The sequence below is a fragment of the Schistocerca serialis genome, unplaced genomic scaffold, assembly GCF_023864345.2.
Source record: "Schistocerca serialis cubense isolate TAMUIC-IGC-003099 unplaced genomic scaffold, iqSchSeri2.2 HiC_scaffold_269, whole genome shotgun sequence".
NCBI classification, from domain to species: domain Eukaryota; kingdom Metazoa; phylum Arthropoda; class Insecta; order Orthoptera; family Acrididae; genus Schistocerca; species Schistocerca serialis.
In genome coordinates this window covers 27,278-32,500 of record NW_026047837.1, presented here as the reverse complement: position 1 = coordinate 32,500, position 5,223 = coordinate 27,278, and the positions used below count along the sequence as shown (strand labels likewise).

At 58.8% G+C, this 5,223-nt stretch overlaps 3 non-coding genes across 3 annotated transcripts in view; all 3 read right to left on the bottom strand.

Moving 5' to 3' along the window:
* Positions 1 to 1,504, bottom strand: part of LOC126444507 (large subunit ribosomal RNA) — a 4,222-nt gene extending 2,718 nt beyond the window's left edge. The window contains exon 1 of the ribosomal RNA XR_007582575.1: positions 1 to 1,504. This exon is cut by the window's left edge and continues 2,718 nt beyond it. This is a non-coding gene — a ribosomal RNA (large subunit ribosomal RNA).
* A 188-nt stretch (positions 1,505 to 1,692) lies between these two features.
* On the bottom strand, positions 1,693 to 1,847 carry LOC126444512 (5.8S ribosomal RNA). Its single transcript, XR_007582577.1, has one exon. It is a non-coding gene; the product is annotated as a 5.8S ribosomal RNA (ribosomal RNA).
* A 353-nt stretch (positions 1,848 to 2,200) lies between these two features.
* Positions 2,201 to 4,109, bottom strand: LOC126444503 (small subunit ribosomal RNA). The gene has a single exon (XR_007582571.1). It is a non-coding gene; the product is annotated as a small subunit ribosomal RNA (ribosomal RNA).
* Between the last annotated feature and the right edge of the window lie 1,114 nt (positions 4,110 to 5,223).

Sequence of the window (5,223 nt, the reverse complement as noted above, 5' to 3'; positions counted from 1 at the left end):
GGCGTTTGGTTCATCCCACAGCGCCAGTTCTGCTTACCAAAAGTGGCCCACTTGGCACTCCGATCCGAGTCGTTTGCTCGCGGCTTCTGCATATTAAGCAAGCCGGAGATCTCACCCATTTAAAGTTTGAGAATAGGTTGAGGTCGTTTCGGCCCCAAGGCCTCTAATCATTCGCTTTACCGGATGAGACTCGTACGAGCACCAGCTATCCTGAGGGAAACTTCGGAGGGAACCAGCTACTAGATGGTTCGATTAGTCTTTCGCCCCTATACCCAGCTCCGACGATCGATTTGCACGTCAGAATCGCTACGGACCTCCATCAGGGTTTCCCCTGACTTCGTCCTGGCCAGGCATAGTTCACCATCTTTCGGGTCCCAACGTGTACGCTCTAGGTGCGCCTCACCTCGCAATGAGGACGAGACGCCCCGGGAGTGCGGAGGCCGCCGCCCCGTGAAGGGCGGGGAAGCCCCATCCTCCCTCGGCCCGCGCAAGGCGAGACCTTCACTTTCATTACGCCTTTAGGTTTCGTACAGCCCAATGACTCGCGCACATGTTAGACTCCTTGGTCCGTGTTTCAAGACGGGTCGTGAAATTGTCCAAAGCTGAAGCGCCGCTGACGGGAGCGATTATTCCGCCCGAGAGCATCCCGAGCCAACAGCGGCGCGGGTCCGGGGCCGGGCCAGGTAGGTCCGTCATCCGGGAAGAACCGCGCGCGCTTGCCGGGAGCCCGAGCGCCCAAAGGGGCGAATCGACTCCTCCAGATATACCGCCGGGCAGCCAGCCAGGACACCGGGGCTCTGCCCAACAGACGCGAACCGAGGCCCGCGGAAGGACAGGCTGCGCACCCGGGCCGTAGGCCGGCACCCAGCGGGTCGCGACGTCCTACTAGGGGAGAAGTGCGGCCCACCGCACACCGGAACGGCCCCGCCCCGCGGCGAGTGGAAAGGCAACCGGACACGACCCCGCCGCGAATTGCTCCGCGCGGGCGGCCGGCCCCATCTGCCGAGGGCGGAGGCCAGTGGCCGGATGGGCGTGAATCTCACCCGTTCGACCTTTCGGACTTCTCACGTTTACCCCAGAACGGTTTCACGTACTTTTGAACTCTCTCTTCAAAGTTCTTTTCAACTTTCCCTCACGGTACTTGTTCGCTATCGGTCTCGTGGTCATATTTAGTCTCAGATGGAGTTTACCACCCACTTGGAGCTGCACTCTCAAGCAACCCGACTCGAAGGAGAGGTCCCGCCGACGCTCGCACCGGCCGCTACGGGCCTGGCACCCTCTACGGGCCGTGGCCTCATTCAAGTTGGACTTGGGCTCGGCGCGAGGCGTCGGGGTAGTGGACCCTCCCAAACACCACATGCCACGACAGGCGGCAGCCTGCGGGGTTCGGTGCTGGACTCTTCCCTGTTCGCTCGCCGCTACTGGGGGAATCCTTGTTAGTTTCTTTTCCTCCGCTTAGTAATATGCTTAAATTCAGCGGGTAGTCTCGCCTGCTCTGAGGTCGTTGTACGAGGTGTCGCACGCCACACCGCCAGCCGGCTGTGCACGCTACCGAGTAAGTACCGGTATGCGAACCGCCAGGCGACGGGCGCGCATCGCACGTTTAAGGAGACGCGGCCGGCCCCACAGGCGGCCACGACACTCCCAGGTCTGCGAAGCGGGGCAAACGCCGCGCGCTTCAGTATACGTAGCCGACCCTCAGCCAGACGTGGCCCGGGAACGGAATCCATGGACCGCAATGTGCGTTCGAAACGTCGATGTTCATGTGTCCTGCAGTTCACATGTCGACGCGCAATTTGCTGCGTTCTTCATCGACCCACGAGCCGAGTGATCCACCGTCCTGGGTGATCTTTTCATAGTTTCCACCATCTCTTTCGAGACAGTTGCATAGGCGGGACTGAGGCGTGTGGCGGCCCTGTTCCAGCGTTCAGTGTCCAACGGCCTCACGGCCGATGGGCGTCGTACGGCTCCACACCGGAGCGGACAGGCAGTCGGGCGAAAGTCATTCAAAACCGGCGCCAGGCGCCAGGTGCCGCAGGCCAGCCGCTCCAGCGCTTCAGCGCTCGTACCACACAACATTGCCGTTAGTTTTGAGACGAACGCGTGGTTCCGCACGCGGCGCACGGCTACTGCGAGCCGTACAGGTAGCTGCGTGTTGCGCGACACGACACGCACATCGAAAGACATGCAGTCTAGTCGGTAATGATCCTTCCGCAGGTTCACCTACGGAAACCTTGTTACGACTTTTACTTCCTCTAAATGATCAAGTTTGGTCATCTTTCCGGTAGCATCGGCAACGACAGAGTCAATGCCGCGTACCAGTCCGAAGACCTCACTAAATCATTCAATCGGTAGTAGCGACGGGCGGTGTGTACAAAGGGCAGGGACGTAATCAACGCGAGCTTATGACTCGCGCTTACTGGGAATTCCTCGTTCATGGGGAACAATTGCAAGCCCCAATCCCTAGCACGAAGGAGGTTCAGCGGGTTACCCCGACCTTTCGGCCTAGGAAGACACGCTGATTCCTTCAGTGTAGCGCGCGTGCGGCCCAGAACATCTAAGGGCATCACAGACCTGTTATTGCTCAATCTCGTGCGGCTAGAAGCCGCCTGTCCCTCTAAGAAGAAAAGTAATCGCTGACAGCACGAAGGATGTCACGCGACTAGTTAGCAGGCTAGAGTCTCGTTCGTTATCGGAATTAACCAGACAAATCGCTCCACCAACTAAGAACGGCCATGCACCACCACCCACCGAATCAAGAAAGAGCTATCAATCTGTCAATCCTTCCGGTGTCCGGGCCTGGTGAGGTTTCCCGTGTTGAGTCAAATTAAGCCGCAGGCTCCACTCCTGGTGGTGCCCTTCCGTCAATTCCTTTAAGTTTCAGCTTTGCAACCATACTTCCCCCGGAACCCAAAAGCTTTGGTTTCCCGGAGGCTGCCCGCCGAGTCATCGGAGGAACTGCGGCGGATCGCTGGCTGGCATCGTTTATGGTTAGAACTAGGGCGGTATCTGATCGCCTTCGAACCTCTAACTTTCGTTCTTGATTAATGAAAACATACTTGGCAAATGCTTTCGCTTCTGTTCGTCTTGCGACGATCCAAGAATTTCACCTCTAACGTCGCAATACGAATGCCCCCGCCTGTCCCTATTAATCATTACCTCGGGTTCCGAAAACCAACAAAATAGAACCGAGGTCCTATTCCATTATTCCATGCACACAGTATTCAGGCGGGCTTGCCTGCTTTAAGCACTCTAATTTGTTCAAAGTAAACGTGCCGGCCCACCGAGACACTCAATAAAGAGCACCCTGGTAGGATTTCAACGGGGTCCGCCTCGGGACGCACGAGCACGCACGAGGCGGTCGCACGCCTTCGGCTCGCCCCACCGGCAGGACGTCCCACGATACATGCCAGTTAAACACCGACGGGCGGTGAACCAACAGCGTGGGACACAAATCCAACTACGAGCTTTTTAACCGCAACAACTTTAATATACGCTATTGGAGCTGGAATTACCGCGGCTGCTGGCACCAGACTTGCCCTCCAATAGATACTCGTTAAAGGATTTAAAGTGTACTCATTCCGATTACGGGGCCTCGGATGAGTCCCGTATCGTTATTTTTCGTCACTACCTCCCCGTGCCGGGAGTGGGTAATTTGCGCGCCTGCTGCCTTCCTTGGATGTGGTAGCCGTTTCTCAGGCTCCCTCTCCGGAATCGAACCCTGATTCCCCGTTACCCGTTACAACCATGGTAGGCGCAGAACCTACCATCGACAGTTGATAAGGCAGACATTTGAAAGATGCGTCGCCGGTACGAGGACCGTGCGATCAGCCCAAAGTTATTCAGAGTCACCAAGGCAAACGGACCGGACGAGCCGACCGATTGGTTTTGATCTAATAAAAGCGTCCCTTCCATCTCTGGTCGGGACTCTGTTTGCATGTATTAGCTCTAGAATTACCACAGTTATCCAAGTAACGTGGGTACGATCTAAGGAACCATAACTGATTTAATGAGCCATTCGCGGTTTCACCTTAATGCGGCTTGTACTGAGACATGCATGGCTTAATCTTTGAGACAAGCATATGACTACTGGCAGGATCAACCAGGGAGCTGCGTCAACTAGAGCTGAGCAGCCGGCCGCCCGGGAGTGTGTCCCGGGGGCCCGCGCGAACACGCAAGCGTCCGCTCAATTATTCTGCAAACAGGAGGAGGCTGAGCTCCCCTGCACAACACACCTCGAAACCCTCTCAGGTCCCGGCGGCGCGCAGCGCCGTCCTAAGTACTTGGTCGGGTTCGAGAGAGGCGCAATCGCCCGGAGTTAGGCGAGTAGACGCTTTAGGTGCGACCACCCGTGCTCCCAACTGAGCTTGCCGCTGCCGACAGAGGCCCGGGAGCGTGCTGTCGTGGCATTGCCGGCGGGAGACAACACGCGCCACCTACGGTGACCGGCAGCTCCAACGCCAGCGCCACAGAAGGACAAAAGCCCCACTTGGGTGCCGAAGCGAACTCTCCCAGCACAGCGCACGCGCCAACACGTCCGCACAGCTGCGATACAAACCACCTGCGAGAACCGCTGGGGCGACCGAGCAGCAGACGGCGTCGCGGCGCCGAGCGCCGGGCGGCGGCGCATCCTCAGCGCACACAGTCCTCAATCGGACCAGCACACTGCAGATGGCCACCGCGCTTCGCACCGGGCCCGCGAGGACCTACTTTGGCCGCAAGGCGCCGCGAGCAGGGGGCGCCGGCGCGCAGCTGCGCCGCCTGCCGCGTCCGTCGGCCGGCGCGCCTGCCACTGGCCGCCCCCACCAGCCGGCTGTAGCGCGTGCGCCCACGCACCGCGCTGCCAGCACGCCGGGCGGCCCCCCCTCACCGGCCGGGGACGGTCCCACCCAGCCACCGCCGCGTATCGCCTCACACCCAGATCCCCTTTCGCGTTCGTGGGCATGGTGGGTCCCCTTTCACGTTCGTGGGCATGGTGGGTATCCCTGAAACAACCGGTTAATAGCTCGACCGATCGTCGCCAACACTGATTCACCTCTAGCGAGAACAACCGCACCACAACGGGTTACCTGTTGTTCATTTGCGTAACGTCACCAGCAAACGTAGACGTCCATCGCCATTTGCAACGAGTATTGCATGCCTGTGTCAGGTGTCACAACACACTACGTCTGCCCACATAGACGCAACAACATGTGCACGCCTCGAGAACACGTGGAAGGTAGC